This window comes from Mus musculus, chromosome 13 (assembly GCF_000001635.26).
Source record: "Mus musculus strain C57BL/6J chromosome 13, GRCm38.p6 C57BL/6J".
NCBI lineage: Eukaryota > Metazoa > Chordata > Mammalia > Rodentia > Muridae > Mus > Mus musculus.
Window position 1 is genome coordinate 15,922,445 of NC_000079.6, and position 22,334 is coordinate 15,944,778.

The 22,334-nt window shown below is 39.9% G+C and overlaps 1 long non-coding RNA gene and 1 pseudogene across 2 annotated transcripts in view; one reads left to right on the plus strand and one right to left on the minus strand.

Moving 5' to 3' along the window:
* B230303A05Rik (RIKEN cDNA B230303A05 gene) overlaps positions 1-22,334 on the minus strand; it is a 209,872-nt pseudogene that overhangs the window by 108,893 nt on the left and 78,645 nt on the right. The window lies entirely within an intron of this gene.
* Gm31450 lies at positions 9,238-21,780 on the plus strand. Its single transcript, XR_001780863.2, has 3 exons — positions 9,238-9,315; positions 12,184-12,276; positions 21,732-21,780. It is a non-coding gene; the product is annotated as a predicted gene, 31450 (long non-coding RNA).

Sequence of the window (22,334 nt, forward strand, 5' to 3'; positions counted from 1 at the left end):
AATGCTATTTTTAAGAGGCAAAGCTTCCTCTTTCATCTATTCTACATTTTGGTGCTCCAAGTTTTGCTGGAAAGATAGGTTGTACAGGCTGATTGGAACCAGTTGGTTTCTTAGATTTTATTAGCTTTTGTTTGTAAATGCTTTCCTATTAAGTCTCAATTCAGTTTCTTCCAGTTTACCCAATACAGACTCTTTGTTCTCATTTCAAACTTTGCCCATTTGTTACAGGAAATCCGTGGAGATGTCTTTTGTGAACTAGCCAATGGCAATTGCATATTTGTCTAAATTGAGCCTTTTGTTGTTCACGTGTACTTGCAGAGATGACTAACACTCTCTTAGATACTGAGCAGAACACCAACTGTGGTCCACCAGAAATTCATAAGGAGCCCTTTTCTTTATCCTTTAGTCTTCTGGGTTCTGGAGGTCATTGCTTAGTATTTATGATGTTTCCTTATTCTTGTAAACAGAACCTGAAGAAAATCAGTGTTTGACTCTCCTTGCAAATAAACTTGCTTACAGTTCTTAGGTTAGATATTCCAACAGTTACTACTAATCCTACAAGTCTGGCCTGAAAATGAGTAACACAAACGCTCTCAGATCAAAGACCTTGTTTTAGGTTTAGAAGGGTGCAAGTGAGGTAGAGACTAACCTTATTCTCCTGTCAGAGGTTGGTATGGATCCTGTTGTGTACCAAGAAAGTAATTTGAATCATCTAAATGGCTTACTAATAACTATAGAGCATCAAAAGCATTAGTACACATGGCTATGTGATGCCACTAAATTGTTTCTACATCCAAAAAGTCATAGTATTTTTCTTTGCCTGTCCTACCTGTAGGGCTGACATATCAGATGACATATCAGAGCAACATAATGTTAAAAAGCCAGGAAAACATTTACATTTGCAGAGGACAGTTTGGAGGACTAAAAGTAACAAAGTTTAATCTGAGTTGATATATAAGTCTCTTTTAAAAATATGGACTAACCAGTACTCCCCAGAGCTCGTGTCTCTAGCTGCATAAGTAGCAGAAGATGGCCTAGTCGGCCATCATTGGAAAGAGAGACCCATTGTTCTTGCAAACTTTATATGCCTCAGTACAGGGGAACGCCAGGGCCAAGAAGTGGGAGTGGGTGGGAAGGGGAGTGTGGGGGAGGGTATGGGGAACTTTTGGGATAGCATTAGAAATGTAAATGAAAAAAATACCTAATAAACTAAAAAAAAAAAAAAAGAAAAAAGAAAAGAGGGAAGAGGGGAATGTCTTCCCTCAACCACTCTAGCCAATGCCATCTGAAGTTTAAAAATAGAGGGAAAAAAAACAATTCAGCCTCTTGTTCTTCATTGGGAATTAAGTCATGTTTCTTAAACACAAATCATGAAAGCCATTTGGTTACTCTGAAAGAGATGTTACATTATTGTTGTTGTTACTGTTGCATTGTTTTCTGGGAACTACTCACCACTTCCTGAACACCTATGTTAGGTCAAGAGCCTTGCAGACTTTCTCTTCTTGCATGAACACCTTCAACCTACCCTTGTCACAAAGAATCTAATTGGCTCGGCCAAAAAGTAGCAAAGATGGGTAATAAATGTGTGTTCACTGGAAAAAAAAATATGATTTGTGATTGATTGCTATGGTCTTACCTAAGTCAGAAAAGACATAGGAATAATCTGTTTTTTTTGTTTGTTTGTTTGTTTGTTTTTTGCTTTCTTTGTTTTGTTTTGTTGTTTTGAGATGTTTTAGCAGAAAAAAAGAAGAGATGTTTATTTCTATCTTGGGTCTTGCTTGAGCACCTTGTTGGGATAAGTTTTATCTGCCCACAGTTTGTGAATGGGTAGACTAGGTTTCTTCACTCTGTTCACAGGTAACTAGAACTTGATTACAAAGGCAGTTTATAAATTGAAAGCAGTAAATGCTCTTAACAAATCTTTCTTGACCTACTGTTCTAAAATAGAAAAGTGCACAATGGATAAAGGACTATGTTGGTAACACTGAATAGGATATATGACGTCAACATTTTCTTGATAAGAGCTTCTCAAACTTTAATGTACACACTCATATCACCTGGAGAAAGAACTTTTTAAAATATCGAAATAGGTTTAGGAGAGACCCAAACATTTTGCATTTTAACAAGCTCACAAATGATGCCATGATTTGAGAATACTTTGAGTAGTGTCCTAAATGTTCTTAAAGGCTTATGTGTTGAAGGTTTATTCTATAGCACATGGCATTATTGGGAAGCATGGAAATATTTAGAAGGTAGGGCCTTTAGGAAGGAAGTTATATAATTGTGGGAATCACCTTAAGGTGAGACTATGACTTTAACTCTTCCTATACCATAAGATTACAAGGTCATCTTGGTCATATGCTCCCAATATGATGAACTGGGTTGCCAGAGACCCCAAACCTAGTGGAACCAAGTGATTGTAGAATACAGAATGGGTCCTTTGAACACATTAACCCCAAGACACTCTTTCTCCTTGTTTTACTTTGGGGCCTCAGGGGAAAGAATCCAAGACCATTTGTATGGTAAATGAGTGCTCTTCCACTGAGCTACTCCCAAGCAGCAAATCTTTCTGCTCTATAAAATTATTTTTTTGGTTGTGTTTTCATAATGTGGAAAACTAATCATATATTAGGAACACATTAATTTTAGCTTACCTTTTGTGCTATTCTTTATCTATCTACAGCCAACCACTAGGACCCCAGAGAAGAAGAGATGAATATACAGTCAAGTGTAACTTAGTATTTGACAGCTATTAGCCTCTGTGACACAGACTTACTGAGAGGAAGCTACACCACTGTAGAGAAAATATCTTGTATATTGTATGGATCTATCACCTGTCAATTTAAAATTCTGTGGCCTATAGGATAGGAAAGGGTAGAATAGAAGGTGGGGCATCTAGGAGGCAGAAACAATTCTGGGATAGAGCCAGGTTCAGGAGATTTGCCTGGGAAGATGTATGAAACAGACACATGGTACCAGAGCAAAGGTAACCAGCCATATGGCAAAATGTAGATTAGAGTAAATGGGCCATAATACATTATGATCTAGGCAGAGAAGAGCCTAGCTAAGGTAATTACCAAGGTATTTGTAAATATATTCTAAATCTGAGTCTTAGTTCTGGGAGGAAGAACCAGGATCTAGGTCCTGCACAACCCAGGAGATGCTCTGAGCATTAGTGACTTTTCTCATTGCTGCAACAATGTGCCTGAAAGGAAAAAGAAAGAAAAAACGTAAAGGAAGTATGGTTTATTTTGCCTCTCATTTCATAGGACCTATTATGACCAGTAAAGCATGGTGGTGGGAGCCACGGGGCTACGATTTAGTTAACATTTTGGCTAACCTTGAGCACAGAAAGGACTGGCTTTAAATCTCAAGGCTCAGCTCATGAGTTCTCATACACTTGAATTCCACTGTACTTCTTAAAGGTTCTACACGCTCCCAAAACAGTATCCAAAGGCCAAAGAGAACGACACGCACTTTTGAAGGGCATTTTATATTTAAACTTTTTAACACTTTATTAGTGAAATAAAGCAGGTAGAGGAACATAGTACATGTTCTTATTTATGGGAGGTAAAAATAGTTGATTTCACAGAAATAGAAATTCAAATAGTGGCTATTAGGGCATTAGGAGTATAGGGAAAAGGTGTTTAGAAAAGGGTGAAAATTGATTCTAGTATTTTATAGCATGGTAAGTAGATTATAATCTACCAAAATTTATTAAATGTTTCAAGATAGCCAGAAGAGTCTGAATGGGATCAGCATATAGAAATTATAAATTGTTTCACTCTTGGTTCCCCACCATGGCTCAGTAGTGAGAAAACAATTCTAAACATACCACATGTTTTGGTTTCAGAACTTAGAAAAATCATGCTGGAACTGAGTTAGAAGCTACTTCCTCATTGGATAGCTTTCCTGGTTCCAGAAGGCACTATGCAATCCACGGGGGGGAGAAAAGTCATCAAACATTACTGGGCTGTGAATCCTGAGAGCAAATACCAACCTGTTAGGCAAGATATACCAACTGCTTCTTGTATGTTCATGGGCATCTCTTTCTTTAGATTTGGGAAGTTTTCTTCAATAATTTTGTTGAAGATGTTTGCTGGTCCTTTGAGTTGAAAATCTTCATTCTCATCCACTCCTATTATGCGTAGGTTTGGTCTTCTCATTGTGTCCTGGATTTCCTGGATGTTTTGAGTTAGGATCTTTTTGCATTTTCCATTTTCTTTGATTGTTGTGCCGATGTTCTCTATGGAATCTTCTGCACCTGAGATTCTCTCTTCCATCTCTTGTATTCTGTTGCTGATGCTGGCATCTATGGTTCCAGATTTCTTTCCTAGGGTTTCTATCTACAGCGTTGCCTCACTTTGGGTTTTCTTTATTGTGTCTACTTCCCTTTTTAGGTCTAGTATGGTTTTGTTCATTTCCATCACCTGTTTGGATGTGTTTTCCTGTTTTTCTATAAGGACTTCTACCTGTTTGGTTGTGTTTTCCTGTTTTTCTTTAAGGACTTGTAACTCTTTAGCAGTGTTCTCCTGTATTTCTTTAAGTGAGTTATTAAATTCCTTCTTTATGTCCTCTACCATCATCATGAGATATGCTTTTAAATCCAGGTCTACATTTTCAGGTGTGTTAGGGTGCCCTGGACTGGGAGAAGTGGGCGTTCTGGGTTCTGATGATGGTGAGTGGTCCTGGTTCACTGAGATTCCACTTCACTCCAGTCAGAATGGCTAAGATCAAAAACTCAGGTGACAGCAGATGTTGGCGAGGATGTGGAGAAAGGGGAGCACTCCTCCATTGTTGGTGGGATTGCAAGCTTGTACAACCACTCTGGAAATCAGTCTGGCGGTTCCTCAGAAAATTGGACATAGTACTACCGGAGGATCCCGCAATACCTCTCCTGGGCATATATCCAGAAGATGTCCCAACCGGTAAGAAGAACACATGCTCCACTATGTTCATAGCAGCCTTGTTTATAATAGCCAGAAGCTGGAAAGAACCCAGATGCCCCTCAACAGAGGAATGGATACAGAAAATGTGGTACATTTACACAATGGAATACTACTCAGCTATTAAAAAAAATGAATTTATGAAATTCCTAGGCAAATGGATGGACCTGGAGGGTATCATCCTGAGTGAAGTAACACAATCACAAAGGAACTCGCACAATATGTACTCACTGATAAGTGGATAATAGCCCAGAAACTTAGGATACCCAAGATATAAGATACAACTTGCCAAACACATGAAATTCAAGAAGAACGAAGACCAAAGTGTGGACACTTTACCCTTTCTTAGAAATGGGAACAAAACACCCATAGAAGGAGTTACAGAGACAAAATTTGGAGCTGTGACGAAAGGATGGACCATCTAGTGACTGCCATATGCAGGGATCCATCCCATAATCAGCTTCCAAATGCTGACACCATTGCATACACTAGCAAGATTTCGCTGAAAGGACCCAGTTATAGCTCTCTCTTGTGAGACTATGCCGGGGCCTAGCAAACACAGAAGTGGATGCTCACAGTCAGCTATTGGATGGATCACACGGCCCCTAATGGAGGAGCTAGAGAAATTACCCAAGGAGCTATAGGGAACTGCAACCCTATAGGTGGAACAACAATATGAACTAACCAGTACCCGGGAGCTCTTGTCTTTAGCTGCATATGTATCAAAAGATGGCCTAGTCGGCCATCACTGGAAAGAGAGGCCCATTGGACTTGCAAACTTTATATGCCCCAGTACAGGGGAACGCCAGGGCCAAAAAGGGGGAGTGGGTGGGTAGGGGATTGGGGGGGTGGGTATGGGGGACCTTTGGGATAGCATTGAAAATGTAAATGAGAAAAATACCTAATAAAAAAAAAGAAGCAAAAAAAAATATACCAACTGGCAAGATAGTAGTATAAATGCCAGTGGGTCATCCAACTGCTTTCTAGCTAGATTTGAGGGCAACTCCAAATAAGAGGAGTTATATATGATTCTATCAGCCTGGGTAAAAGTCCATGGATTCGTTTTTTAGCTTACAAAATCACAGTCCTTGAGGGAGGGGAATGTATTACTATTAGTTTGGTAGATGGTTGTGGTGCCAAAAGCCTTATAGTTGTTCTTTTTAAATTGTTTTGTTCATATCCACAGATTAGTGTTGGTTCCCACTTTTGGCTAGAGAAAGTTTTGTTTGCAGCAGGTGATGCAGAGAAACATAGTTGTTCAAAACACTGAGAATAAGTGATTGCTTACATGCAAGATGAGGGAATGGAAAGAATGCAAGAGCCAGAGAATGGGGAAGAGAGCTGAAGAACAATGTATTTTGGACATGACATGGCAATTTCAGCCATGAACTCACAGCAGCTCTGGTTGATAGACATGGCCTCATGCACAAGACATATACAACACTGAGTCTATCAACACTCTTGCTCTTCTAGGAGTAGCCTGGTAGCTCACGGTTACCCTTAAAAAGTGAGTGATAGAAGAGATATTTTAAATGTTTGAATCAGGGGTAATGCTAATTACTCTGAGTTGATCATCGAATGTTATGTGTTAAACATTTGTGTGGTGTGTACCTTATAAGTATCTGAAAATATTACGTGCTAATTCATGAAATGCAGATTCTTATTCAATGGTAGAAATGCCTGATGTCTAAAGTGTCTTTCTAACAAGCTGTCAAGAATCCCTGAAGCATCTGGTGTAGGACCAAACTGGGCAGCCTCTCCAGACAACAGAATTTACAACATTTCTCCCGTCTTTTTCATTTCATTTGCTTTTTTTTTTTTTTAAATTTTCTAGAGAAGAATGAGATATGACAGAATTGTGAATTTACATAAATGGGCTACTTGCTGAGATTCTGGAAATAGAAACAAGGAGAGGGAGATGTGGAGAGTTGGAATGAGGACGAAGGGAGCAAGGCTAATGGAAGGGCAGGGTAAGGAAAAGGGGAGCTGGGTTCTCTTTGAGTGTAGCTCTTTCTACAAGGGTTCACTTGCTCATTAGCTTACAGTTTCTGTGCCTAAATCAGAGGGGTCCAGACTTGTCTTTACTCCGTTGTACATCTCAGGTCACATAGTAGTCTTAGTAGGGAAGTTCCTGCATAACCAGAATGGCCTCTTTTGCATTTCACATTGAGTGAACAGCACTCAGCAGGACTTCTGTCACCTTTCACTTCTGAACAACTCAAATCCCTGCCTGCTCATGTGCTCTCATTATTTGGAGGCATAGGAGAAGTCTCTGCTCCATCAGTCCCCACTCCAGGGACCTCTTTATGTCCTAGACCAACAGTGGCAATCCTGTGCTGTTTTCCATACCCAGGCTTTTCTGTCACTTCAGTTGCACTACATTTTGACTCACCCATACTCTGCCCTGTGATTTGGGACCAAATCCTGTTTTCCCTCTGGCCACTCAGTATCGAATGCCTACTGTCAAAGGAAAGCATGGAGAGTAAGCATCCTGTCACTCTAGTCACTGTCCAGGACATATCATATATTTTCATCTTTGTTGCACACCCATAGATTTTTCATATGAGCTTGGGGTTCTGGGTTGAATGAACACAGAAGTTTTTCCCATTTACTTTTGAAATTGCATTGCGCAAGCATGAAAACCGAGAAACATTCCTCTTCCTTACCAAGCAATTGAAACTACCCTGATGACAGTCCCCAGTAACCACACAGGCTGTGAGCCAAGGCTTCAGTTGAGAGATTTCCCCACCTTCCTCTCCTGTCAATTAAGCAAGCGGTTCCCAGATGATTTCCCCATCTAGCCCAATGGTTTCTGGAAACATGTTTCCAAAGAAGTTAATGGCAGAACTGCCTAAGCAGGCAAGCTGTAGGCATGTGAAGGAGGCCAGAGCTTTCATGAAACCAGCTGAGGGAACCTACTGCTCTTTCTCTCTCTCTCTCTCTCTCTCTCTCTCTCTCTCTCTCTCTCTCTCTCTGTTTGTGTGTGTGACGTAATCTAGGACACCTTAGGTTAGTAGTTCTTTATCGGCGTGCTACACTTCCAATCCTAACTACCTATTTTTAAACTTCCTTTCAAATTCATTAGCTTTCTATAGTGATCCAAGCCATTAAATACACATAATGGAGAGATTCAGAGGCATTTTGGTCATACATATATCAAGGATTGGCCTTGTACATAAAACTCAATTGATGTTAAATAAAATATAAGCCACAAATTTTCTTGTGTGTGAACAAATTCCTTTTTATTGTAGACCCAAAATCAACTTGGGTAAATTCAAAAATTCAATGCCAAAGGAATGTCTTAAAATACTTAGAACATTGTTTAAGTGAATAGCTTTTAGATTTTCTTATAGGTTCCTCTTTAATCTATCTCAAATTCAAGGTATGAGGGAAAATACTGGTAAGTTTAACAACACATGAAAGTAAAAATTTCTGCCCATCAAATAAGTTATGACCTTGAAAGGCATTTTAAGTCATAGCAGCTAAGAGGATATATAAAATATTATATAAATAAATAAAGGAAAGAAGATGAATAAAGTGGTGGCATTCTTTTTTTTTTTTTTTCATTTTTTATTAGGTATTTAGCTCATTTACATTTCCAATGCTATACCAAAAGTCCCCCTTACCCACCCACCCCCACAAGTGGTGGCATTCTAATGCTACTTTTGTTAATTTGGCTCCCAAAATTACCGGGAACCGGCATGTCTGCATGTATGACACTGAGGGTCCCTACCCCCAACTGTTTCTGATTGGCAAATAAAGTTGCTGGTGTCCAATGGCTGGGCAGGAAGACAGGGATGGGACCTTAGATTTCCTGGGCAAGTGTACTCAGGGAGGAAAATTTAGATTCTGTCACGCCAGGAAAGCAGAAGGATCAGGCTTCAGGCCTGCTGGGGAGAAAGCATACAGCCATGGAAGGGCTGGAGAAGAGCGGCCATTGAACTGTTTAAGACACACTAAACTAGAAGTTTGCTTATGCGTCTTTCATCGGAGAATCCAGAGCCTTTTTGTTGGTGGTGAGGAACTTGCACTGCAGCCACCGGCAGTGCGATTTGAGTATCGTTAATATTTAATGCAACATAAAACTATAAAAATAATGATGTTGACAGTTTATTAATAAAAACACATGAAGCCAATATAAATATTTGACAGGATAGCACCTTCATTTCAGGCAGAGGCCATGTACAGTTTAAAAACACGGAGGAAAGGAGCTCAGGTACAGTGATGAACAAGGCAATTATGACATGTTGTGACATGGCTTTGTAAATCTAGGATGTGGGTTTCTAGGAGCAGTTTCTGCCTTGTCACTGCGGTGCCAGAAGGTTGACTATATGCCGCTCCCTGTGGTGAAACACAGGGGCTAGCACAGGTCTGTGTTTTTCCCAGTGAGAAATGGTGGGGGCTGGCACAGAGGCTTTTGTTCTCAAATTCCTGTGCACCCAGGTGCCACAGGGAATAACAATGGTGGTTAAAGGCCTGTGATGAGCTAGGGTGGGGAGGTGGGGCTTGGAGGGAATCCAGCTGAGGCCAGAGTGTCAGGAGTATGGAGGGGCAGATACAGAGGCCTTCTTCGTGAGATTTAGGCATGGCTCTGTATGATGAAGCACCTCAACCCCGTCCCCCAGGGCACAGTCCTTGCTTGTCCAAACTATTTTATTCATGGTGAATGGAGATGTATATGGATTATTTAGGGTGAAGCAGAGATTAAATAACTTTTTCAGGAAGAGATGCAATGCTCATTGATTAAACACTTGGGACCCCTAGATACCTCATTAGCATGGAGACCTCTCGGCTCTCTGCTATGGGTCAGCTTGTTATGGTTTTCTTAGTGGAGTGTCCTCCTCACATGCTTCAGGTTAGTAATCTGGTCAATGAGCGAGTTCAAACTCCTGCTGCTCTGAATGATGCGTTCTATCCGGGATCTAAATTTTGTTCCTACCTTATCAGTTTTGTCTGCTAGCACAGTCCACGGCCCCACAGTCCTGACAACGAAGTAAACTGTACTTTTCACATAAAGTGTTGACTGAACGTTTCATATCAGCAACATCTCTTTTTAAATTTTTTTGTAGTTTTAAAATGTTTAATACATGAATATTTACATAATTTCCACACCATTTTCTCCCCTTTCCAATACTTTCAGTGTCCAACTTTGACCCTTATGCCTCTCAAATTCATGGCATTTTAAAAAAAATTGTTTTCTCCTCTCTCTCTCTCTCTCTCTCTCTCTCTCTCTCTCTCTCTCACACACACACACACACACATTTATGTCTTTTCTCAATCCTTCAAGACCAATCAGTACTATTCAAAACATCCATGGATATGTCCCATTCTCCTGGAACATCTTTGACTTTCCAGGGGCTACACTCTTAGAGAAAACTGACCCTTCCTTTCCAGGTAGTTAACATCTGTCAATTACACCCTGATTAGTGGTAGGGTTGGGTGTCCTACTTGTTCCTCAGTGAGGTAAATTGGTTTGGTTTCAGCTTGTACAGGTATTGTACATGATATCACAATCTCTGTGAATTAACATATGAGGTTGTCCTCCTCTGTTCAGAAGACATAGTCATTCACTGCCTATGAATCTTATATTTTTCCAATCCCCCTTTGTTGATGATCCCTGACAAAGAAAGTGTGGAGTGAATATATATATATATATATACACACACACACACACACACACACACACACACACACACATATATATATATATATATATATATATATATATATATATATATATATTCTCATTAGGGCTGAACATTCTATAATTTCTTATTCAATGCACCTTGCCCAACAGTGGAACACTGTGTTAATCACTATGTCCTGAAAATATATGCTTCTCAGAAAAGGGTAGGAAAATATATTGATCTATAGGTCTAACAATAAATCATTAGGAGTTGGTTTAATGCAATGTCCATTTAGCAGCATCATAGTAGTAGATTTTCCTCTTGACACTATGACCCATTTAGCCATAGGTTCAACCTCAATAATTGTGCTAGGTGTGAGCTTCATATTGTGACATGGTTCTTCAATCCAAGCAGAAAGTGGTTGGTTACTACCATTAGGTTTGAGGTTTGTGCCACCATTACACAAATGGGAATTTTTTCCTCAGACAGTCACTGTTGCAGTTGCACACTTGGGTATACTTAAGGATTACTTGTCTCCTCTTGTAGCATGCATAATATCTTCCAGCACCATGAACATTATGGATGCTATGAACGAATGTTATGAATGCTATGAATGAAACTTTCATGTCTATACCAGCTTGAATTCATCATGTTTTGTGGTTCAAACATATGGTGTCTTCAGAAATAGTGTTTTACCATCAAGTTTTAAAGGATAACCAAGAATATGAAAATTGCCTATATTGGGGTTAATGGACCCTCATTATCCAATAGCTCCACAAAGAAGTAAACCACTTCTGGCACTGGAATCTTGTTATTGTTGTTAGCCTCTGTTGTTAGTTAGTACATTGTTATCCGGTTAAAGGGTAACTCCATTTTAATTCTTTTACTCTCTCATTATATGTGGAGGCTTCTACAGTAGTAGGTGTCAATATGTGTTTTTAAAATGTCTTTTGTGTTATTTGTTCTTCTTCACTCTCCTCTACATTGCCCTCCACACTACCCCAGTGTAACCTTTCCTGTTTCATTATTCCCTTTAACCTTTTGTACAAGTGCGTTCTATCTCCTCTGTTTCATAATAATTTCAGAAACCTTTTCTAAGATAATGAGAGAGAGAGAGAGAGAGAGAGAGAGAGAGAGAGAACAAACATCTTGGGTTTTTCCTCTGATGTACATTTCTTGGTCATTCTGTCATGCCTCCAATAAATGTAGATCTAATTTTATGGGTTTTATAGACTCACAAAGGCAGCATTTCTTTTTGAGTTGAACAAAATTCATGACATGATGTAAACTGACCAGTTGTGCTTAAAATGAAGGTAATCTCCATGAGATAACTGGGGTCAAGAGAACATGTCATTTCTTCTTTCTTGATAACTTAGCTGTTGATGGTGAGTTACATTACTCTATCGCTTAAATATAGCATGAGAGTATTTTAAAATTTCTTATAATCTCTTTCTTGAATTCTAAGGGTGGTAATTCTATGATTTGCTGAATGCTATTCACTACTTATTGTGACAATAACAATATCTTTGACTCAACAACTGGAATGACAATTTAACCTCTTAAAAAATTTAACCTCTTTAAAACTCACCCCTCATCTAATTTTCTCGTAGTGCCATTAAAGGAGAGAAGAAAATGGTGATGCTCACTAAAGGGGACATGGAAACAGGAGCTCTTATCCTTGCTGGACTCACTTCATATCTCAAGTGAGCTGCTTATTTGATTTAAGAGATCTTAGGCTTAGGTGAGAAATTTCTGAGTTAATTTTGCCTGAATTTTCTCCTTTGTATAAACTGATGGTTTTATTTTATTTTATTTTATTTTATTTTATTTTATTTTATTTTATTGGTGGTCAGTAGGTCCTGAACTCTGTTTTCAGGAACCATGCATATTTGGTGTTGTTTGTTTGCTTGTTTGTTGTAGTTTTTGTTTTCACCAGCCTTTCCTTCTTAGAGGTCTACAGTATTGGGGAAGTGGCTTTCAGTTGACTGGGTAAGTAAAATACTAACATGTGTGTACCCTTTGATTTTCACTACAAATAGATCAGTCATAAATCCTAAAGCTAAACCTGTAATAAAGATTACTAAGATTCAGTAAGTCCCCAACTGGTTTGAAAATGTGTTCAAATATTTTGTCCTACCCATAGGAGTAGCTGTAATAAACTGCTTCATTATAAAAATCATGCAGCATGCAATTATTGGCATCATTGTGCCCATTTGTTCTCTCATTTTCTCTTTTTGGAAACAAAATTCTTTGTTTTAAAAACAACTTTCCAGTGGAATTTCCTATTTTGAATTATGATGTGAAATTTAAGAAAAAAATAAAAGCTTAGACTGTGATACAAATGAAAGTAGATCTTTTTAAAAATAAAGGATTGCAAACTATAATTATAAATGACTCACTGTTGATTAATATAATAATAATTTTCTCAGGGACTTTGCTGTAACATATATAGAAACGCCACTATGGAGAGACTCATAAATGTATTATAATTTGTCAAATTTTATTTTATTTTATTTTTTGTGAAAAACTAAAAAAAATGGATGTAGTGTGGGTATTAAGGAGATAACTTACTTCTGCAGGACTTTAGTTTCTGAGGCCCTAAGAAATATTTATTTTCTTTCTTTAGTATTGAGTATTCCAGCCCCTTTCTAGTCTTTGTTCTTGTGTGTCTCTTTGTGACTGAGTTTTTGTCTTTAAATACCCTGAGTAGTCAGGGAATGTATTCTGGTCTGAAAGCTTTGATATTGTATTTGCTAGGTCAGCTAGGGCTTGTGTATATGTAGGGGGAAGAAAGCTTTTAAAATTAAAGAATGTATTGGCAATCTTGTTGCATAACAATGGCCTTGTCCTTGCCCCTCACCTCCCTGCTGAGTTTCATCATCCATCAGCCTATATTCAGAGTGTCTCTGTTCAGTGTCTCAACATCTGGGAGCCATGCGTTAGTTATATTGTGGGCACTTTTCTATATAAATGTATTAAAATCTCAGAGTATTTCTGAAGTAGAGGAAAGTTCAGATCAGGTTAGTGACAATAGACAGCCCATGATGAAGTGGGAAATCTCTGTGAAGGTAGAGTCCAAATGGACTGACAACATTCATAGAGAATCCATAAATCAAAGACCCTTGCAGATTTCACCAATGGAGCCCAACACCTTTTAGGTGTTGGGAGAAGTGTGAAAATCACCAGCAGCTCTTGAAAGGCCTTCACATGCATTTCAGATGTTAAATCATTGGAGCCCATGGTGTAGAATTTCCTTGCTGTTGCAACTTCCTGTATCTTAATTATGTAGAAAGAAGTGAAACCACAAAGAAAGGTGAGGTTAACACAGGATGTGGGGGAATCTCATCTGTAACCCTGATAAGACTGGGAAGCTTCGGTGCAGTTTTCATAAGTTATCTTTTGACTTTTTTGGAATAACATGGACTGCTTGGTCAAGAATTGAATCCACAACAATAGCTGGCATTTCCCCTTGCAATAGTGTGAAGTACTTTGCTGTCAAAGGGCTTTTTTTCAATTAAGAAAATGTTTTCTAAAACAATCACTCCATGAAAGTCACAGGCAAATGGATGGAACTAGGAAATATCCTGATTGAGGTAACCCAGTCACAAAAGAACACACATGGTATGCACTCACTGATAAGTGGATATTAGGCAAAAAGCTCGGAATACTCACAATACAACTCATAGACCATATGAAGCTCAAGAGGAAGGAAGACCAAAGTGTGGATGCTTTAGTCCTTCTTAGAAGGAGGAACAATATACTAACGAGAGGTAGAGGGTAAGAGGGACTTCGCAGGAAGAGAGGAGTGGGAGCAGAAAAAGGGGGCAGGATCAGATATGTGAGGAGACAGGGTGATGTATAGAGAGTCAGGAAATTGAACAGAGGTGTGTAGCAATAGGGGATGGCTAACTAAGAATAGCCACCAGAAAGTCCCAGATGCCAGGAGAGCAAGGGAATCCCAGAACCCAATGGGGATGACATTAGCTGAACTACCCAATAAAGGATAGGGAGAACCTATAGAGACCATATCCAGAGGTTAGGCAAGGCCCCCAGTTGAGGGATGGGACCACCTCTCACCTCCAAAATTTTAACCCAGAATTGTTCCTGTCTAAGGAAATATGGGAACAAAGAGTGGAGCAGAGACTGAAGGAAAGGCCATCCAGAGGCTGCCCACCTGGGGATCCATCCCATACGCAGACACCAAACCCAGACACTGTTGCTGATTCTAAGAAGTGTTCGCTGGCAGGAGCTTGATACAGCTGTCTCCTGAGAGGCTCTGCCAGATACTGAACAATACAGATGTGGATGAATGTAGCCAACCAGTGGACTGAGTGTGAGAATCCCAATGGAGGAGTTCGGGGAAGGACTGAAGGAGTTGAGGGGTTTGCAACCCCATAGGAAGAACAACAATATCAACTAACTAGACCCCTCAGAGCTCCCAGGGACTAAACTACCAACCAAAATGTACACAGGGAGGGATCAATGGCTCCAGCTGCATGTGTAGCAGAGGATGGCCTTATCTGGCATCAATGGAAGGAGAGGCCCTTGGTCCTGTGAAGGCTTGATGCCCCAGTGAAGGGGAATGCTAGGATGGTGAGTCAGGAGTGGGTGGGGGAGCATCCTCATAGAAGAAGGGGGGATGAGCTAGCGGGGTTCCGGAGGGGAAACTGGGAAAGGGGATAGCATTTGAAATGTAAACAAATAAAATACTCAATAAAAAAAAGAAAAAAGAAAAAAAAGATGGGCTTGTAGCAAGATTATGGAGCATTTTCTTAATTAATGATTGATGGGGGAAGGCCTAGCCCATTGTGCATTGTACCAAGTCTGGGCTGGTGGTCTCGGCTTCTATTAGAAAACAGCATGAACCAGATGTGGAGAAGAGCCAGTAAGCAGCATCCTCCATGGCCTCTGCATCAGCTCCTGCCTCCAGGTCCCTGCCTTATTTGAGTTTTTGTCCTGCTTGCCTTCAGTGACAGACTGTGAATGTTGAAGAATAATGTAATTAAAGCATTTCTTCTCCACCTTGCTTTTGGTTATGGTAGTTACGACAGTATGCACAAGCTTCATGCAAACTCATATGACACCAGTAGTCAACACACCTGAGAGCAGAAAGAGAGCATGGTACATTGTTATATTTTAAGTATTCAGTTTTCCAATTGATATTCCTCGACACACACTATCCATTCTGTTCTTCATATGATTAGTCTACATTATAACTTTTTAATTAATTCTTTGGGAATGTCATACAATGGGTTTTGATCATATCCACTCCCTCTTCCAACTCCTCCCACATGCCCACATCCTTTACCTATCCACCCAACTCATCCAACTGTGTAGACTCCTTTTTAATCCTGCCAAGTTCCATTTGTGCTGCCTATACATTCTAGGACTTGTGGCATTCCACTGACTTATGAAGGACTGCACTCTTAGAGAAAACTGTTTCTCCCTTTCTAAGCATGTAACTACTGCCAATAACTCTTCAGCTATGGATAGGTTTTCATACTAAACTCCTCTTCCTACTGTGATCTGGTCTGGCCTGGTTCTAGATGTTTTAGAGGAGAAGAATTTTAGTATGTGTCTGAGAGACTGTTGTGATATTTTGGTGAAGACTGTGGCTGCTTTTTGCCATTGTCCAAAGACACCTGCCTGAGGCTAAGGTGAAGAGATTTAGATTAAATGCTTTGCAAAAGGAAGTCTCAAAAACAATCTGGTATAAATTCTGTTGTGTGGTTACTAAATGTTCTCTTATGAAAAACATTTTAATGAAAAGGAGCAAACTGAGAAAGAAAAAATATGAAGTATATGGTTCAAGTATTAAAGGGCAATAAAAGTGGAATGGAGTGAATCCTATGTTCAAGGAGGTAACAGGTTAAGGGAGTGGGACTTTGTGGCAAGATTCAACACAGCTAAGTTTATGTTCAGTCATGGTGGTACATACGTTTAATCACATGAGACCAAGGCAATCACATGAGACCAGGCTGAGCGCAAGGTCAGCCTGGGACAGAGAAAGTTCTAGGTGAAGAAATGCTTAAATCTAGGTGTGGTGGTACACATTTTTAATCCCAGGAGACAGAGCCATGGAGATCTCCGAGTTCAAGGTCAATCTACAGAGCAAGTTCCAGGACAGCCAAGTTTAGGCAATGAGGAACTTGGAAACAGAAAGCTGGTAATAGAATAAGGGAATGAGGCATGTTCTAGCCCCAGCAAGCAGCAGAACTCAGGCAGCTTCACCCATGTGGCTCTGGCTTTAGAGTAAAGAATAGAAGGGACTACTGGGACAATTGATGCTGGTTAAGTGGAGCTAAATTGTGATCATTGCATCATCTGGTACTCTTGTATTATTTTTTTCTCATTTGGTCCTTCAGGAGTGGTGGCACTGTGAAGATATGGGATAATAGAGGAGGACTTGTGGGTGTTCCTGATACCCACAGGACTAGGTGCTTCCTCCCCTGCTTGGTAGCATTCTTTTCTGTCCTGCCATTTGAACCCCAGAGATAATAAAATTTGTCTTGTTTATTCCTTTAATTTTATCTGTAACATTGAAAGCTGCCTCTTCTTTAAAATCTCTTTGTTTGGAAGATCAGTTAGTTTTTTTTTCTTTCAGGAGTTTCCTGATAGTGCCTACCTTCTGTTTCACATTCTAGATTTTATTTGTTTAAAACTATAAAATTCTGCAACCCCAGACTCTCACTGCAGTAACTTTCATGGCAGAAGTGAGTTTGGTCAGTAAGGGTTCAAGGATCTTTTTGTGTAGTGGTTGACTTTGAATGTGGAAAATTTAGCAACATTACTGTAAATATTTCAGACTTTGTGAAGCATACAGTATGTTGCTGGCACAAATTATGACACTTCTATATAAATGCCTATCTATATGTCTCAATAAAACTTTATTTACAAAAATACGTGATGAGCCAGATTTGATTCCAATCCTGAGGTTTGTTTCCTTTGAAGTACTTCACTTGCTTTACTGTCTGCTGCTGTAAGATTTCAGTTTTTTTTGGACAGCTTCAGATAATAGTGCTTTGTGAAGAAGTTTTCTTACAAGATAACTCTTACACATGCTAAAGCCATCCTGAGATGAGTTTTGTGTTAAATAGAGCATGGAAGAATAATTTTCTTTCTCTAGCAGCTGAGATGATGCAGTAATCACCAGGAGGGGGCTTTCACCTTTGGCTGTCCCTTCCACATGCCCCTCACCCCACTCCTGAGCCAGAGATCGATCCCTACGGGCTAGAGGAAGGCTCTAGATCTAAGAAGTTGCTCAGTGCTTTGTGTCTGGGCAGGATGAGAATTATGAAGGTAAGCTGCCATTAGAGTGAGCCTCTAGACATTGACACAGCTCAGGGTCTACTGTAAGACTGTATGATTCTAAGACGTACCTTGGACCTTTCCAGGTCAAAATCCACTTCTTTCTAAGGCTTTCCCATAGCACTGGCTCCACAGATATGGTAGAATTGTGATTTGTGCTGTGTGTGGATACTGACAATGTCTATGTTTGCTCGTTACCATCAGCTAGTAAGCTCTGAAGACATATGGTGCTATAAACTATATAACCCTGGCACAACAAGCATTAGGAATCTCTCAAGGCACTGGGAACCAAGTTTAATTTGAAACAATTCCTAGTCATGTTTTTAATATTTACAGGGTCTGGGGCATCTCTACAATTCATTTGAATAGACCCTCCCCTGGCAGCAGAGCCAACTCATTGGAAATCGCCCTTGTGGTCTGTATAGTGTTCTCTCCATTCCAGTGCTGCTAGCTTTGACAGAAGTTGTTCTATGGCTCTCTTCAGGCAAGAGCCAAGAATGGAGAGGTTCAGTCCAGACTTGGGACTTCTGCACTATCCTGTGTAAACAGGCAGCGGTGACCTCTACTCAAGTTTCTCAGGGAAATTGGCTCAGCCAGGGTTTTCGCTCCACTTCTCACTTGTCTGATTCCTAGGCAGCTCTAAAAGCATCATAGAGCCATCTCACGTAAGTCAAGGGAAGCAGAGACCAGGTATCTAGGGAACTGGCCTGCTCAAATTCTGCTTTCAGCAATGGGGGCAGCCAACTTAAACACAAACAGGCAGTCTCTCACTCTACTCTCCCAGGGCAGAGATATTAATCATATCCCCTCCTTCTTGCATTCTTAGCCTTGCTTCTGCTGGCTTTGAGGTTTGCTCTGTTCACATGGTTTTCTCTCCATTCACTTACCCATCAAAATAAGCAACATCTTTTGTTACAGAGTTTGTGAAGTCTGGGGTGAGTCCAAGGGCATTCCTGGTAATTCTGCCTGCTGAACCCCTGCATGTATCAGTGGTCAGAGTCTTCTGCAGGGCCTCTGAGGTACATGGTGCCCTGGCCCAGCTCTAGTGTTCTGTTCCTCATTTAGTGGCTTGGGATTGCTTCGCCTAGGATCTTCCCAGGTAGTTCTGTTGCCTGGACCCACATTGCCATGGGTGTGCATAACTACAGTTAGTAAGTACCTAAAATAGTCATAATTCTCATAATTCCACAGACATGCCATGGGTTACCCTGGCTGCCACTGACCCCAAGATATTGTTAGAAACTTGATCTTTAGTAGCTGGGAAAAGAGGGGGAACATTTAAAACTACACACAGTTCTAGTCTCCAAGGGTAAGGACACAAATTTACCTCAGAGGCAAATAGTTGCTTTCGGTCTGGGAAAACCACTTGAGTTTACCATTTATTTACAAAAATGTAAATCAAACATTCACTCACTGTTCTAGAGGGAAAAGTAAAGTGAGCATTAACCCAAACACAGATGTTTTAGACTGAGAAGTTAAGCGTTCTACTTGTAACATAAATTTTTTGAGAAGGACTGAGCCAAACTCTTTTCTGAGACACATGGTTGTCTAGCAGAGAGAATGTATGTTCTAGAATTTCTAGGCCTGTCCAGTTTTAGGGGCACTTCACCTCAAGTCATTTCCAGTCCTAATAGCTGTGTATGCAAAACTGTACTTGTAGCCATTTTCCAGAATGCCGCACTGAGACATAGGGAACAGCACAAGAAAAACCTTAGTAGAAGCACAATTACCCAAGACTTGGTTTACAGGAATGATCCACCAGATGATGAGGTTCAGCTATTACCTCTCTTCTGAGGTGGAACAAGAAATAATATTTCCAATGTTAAGGTTGAAAACATTGAACTCAGACCCAGAAATATTGAAGGACATGGACCTGGGCCCTGGAACACAGGGTCTAATGTTAGACAGCCCTGAATCCTGATGGCAGCTGATTCCTGGGAGAAATGCAGGGAGAAGGAAGTCACATATGCTGGAGGCTGATCTGAGAAAGCTGTGGAGACCAATGCTAAGGATTCTTGAAGCCTGGAGACTGTAGACAGGTCTCAGGACTTCTGCTAAAAGACTGCACCTCACCTCCTTAAGAGTTGCATTTTTGATGAAATATTTTCCAAATTTCACTTTAGTCTTTCTTGAGACACAAAGACATAAGGGGGTTGGGGAATATGTTACCAGCTTGTAACTAAGTGCAAAAGAGAGATCAGGGTTCATGTCTGAGGCCAGTTGTCAGGGGCAAAGACTTCCTGCAGCGTGATGTTCCTCTATGTGTTAACACAAGAGTGGAACAGAGAAGCAAGAGTGTTCAAGCCACGTGTAAAAGGCACAATTTTTGTGTGGTGAGGATGGGTTAGACACAAGATTAACAATAATTTTGAAGCTGTGGCGTGTATATTGGGGTAACAAATGAAGTAGAACCCATGTTTGGCTATATACTAGAGAAAGTTTGAGAATAGAAATTAGATATGAATTCTCACCTTAATGATCAGGCTCCAGAGGAAAGGGTTCTGTTTCATTAATAGGATAATATCAATCAAATCTTCATGAAAAATGAATATATCCAACCTGTGTTAGCAGAAAGTGTAATGCCATATCTGCAGACTGTAAATATCAAGCAATTTAATTGTTTGAAATTCTAATTGCACTTTTTATTTATTTGTTAATTTATTAATGACACACACAAAACCCTAAACATAGAAGAAAATCATTCATGTTAGAGCAACTTAAGGGGCCTAGTAAGCACAAGAGATCACCAAAGGAGAACAGCTCTCCTGTAAGTTACTTGAGAGCTCTAAGAAGTCACAATGAGATGACAAAGAACCAGCTCTTCCTTGTCCCTTCAGATCTCTCTAAGACCAGCAGATTGATCAAGGCCATTTGCAAGGTGAGTCGCCTTGATTTTCATCAAAGTAAGCATCCTTGTGCACTAAATACAAAATTTAAGGAGAAAGAACACCTAACAAATTCTGGATAAGTGAAAACTTGAGCTGATATTTTCTACCTCAAAGAGCTGGGTTGAGGATAATAGTGAAGGAGCGTAGGACTTTGGTAGTGACAAATAGCAACTCAGTCTAGAAGAAATGTGGCTTATACGAATGGTGGTTATCAACTGCTTAACAAGATGAGAGAAGAATGACCTTTCTTCTGTTCAAGGGGCTTTGTGTATCCACTGGCTACTTATTTTTCCCGAAACAGGCTTGCTTGTAGCTGCATCTGGCCTAGAACTCACTATGTAGGCAAAGAGTACTCTGACCTCCTAGTCTTCCTGCTCTTATTTCCCGAGTCTTGAGATTGAAGACTTGTCCCATTATGCCTGATTTACACTACGCTGAGAAGCATGTTTGGAGTTTTACGTGCTAGACAAGCTCTAGGAGTTTCTTGCTATTAACTCAAATGGACATGTCACCTCAATATTTTGATAACGGTGAAAGATATTAATTCCTATAATGATACTGTTCATTGCAAGAATTATAACATTATGCTGAAGGTTTGTATGGTATTGTTTATAAGTTCAAACATTGTGTATTAAAAGGTTCACAATCTTTACTGAAGCAATTTTTATGCTTAAATATCTCCTTTTGCAATAAATAGTTTATTTAGACTATGGAATTGTAACAGTTCCTTTACCTCATTAAGGTGTGCAAAGGAGTCACATTATAATTTCCACATAGAATATGTTATGGACTACTTGGTATCACACAGTGTTTCTTGACTGTTCAAATTTTCCCTGCCCGCATAATTTCCTTGGGAAAGTCTACTGGTATGTAATTATCTTTTGACCACATTTTTGGAGTGGGTATTTCAGAGAGTTTTACCAGAAATTTTCCTATCCATCTTCTGCCTTTCTTTCCTACAGTTGAGACCACAAAGAGCACACAAGTGATGAGCTGATCTGGGGCCCTACGGTGAGTCACCTACATAGTCAAGGGGAGCTCAGGCTTGACCCGCCCACTCAGCACACATTGAGTTTTCCAGAAAAGCTGGTCTACCTCTTGTGGCCATAGACAAAGGGATATAGGATAATCACCTTCATTCTGAATAGGATAATCTGCCTTCATTCTGAATTTGATGAGCTTTAAGTTAAAAAGTGATGGAAGTTGATTCCAATCAAACCTGAGCAGTTCCAGAACTTCCAGTTTTACACGGGGATTTTAGGACAAGATATCCAAAGCTAACGTGAGTTCAGTGCTTTGAAAGCCTTGGTATCATATTTGAATAATTCTGCAAGAAGTTCAGTGAGAGTGGCAGATCTGCCATCTTCAGTAGCAAACTTCCGTTATAAGGACACAAAGGAAGTCCCGAGAAACCTGTTACCTTCTGTTACTCTCTTAACAAAGTTTCTGTCGATCCTACCCAGTGCACAGGGTAATGCCCTCTCCTTCATTTTGAAGATTTTTTTCCAAAGGCAATCAAATGATTGTAATTAGCTTACTTTTTCTTTTTAAAGTAATATTTTATT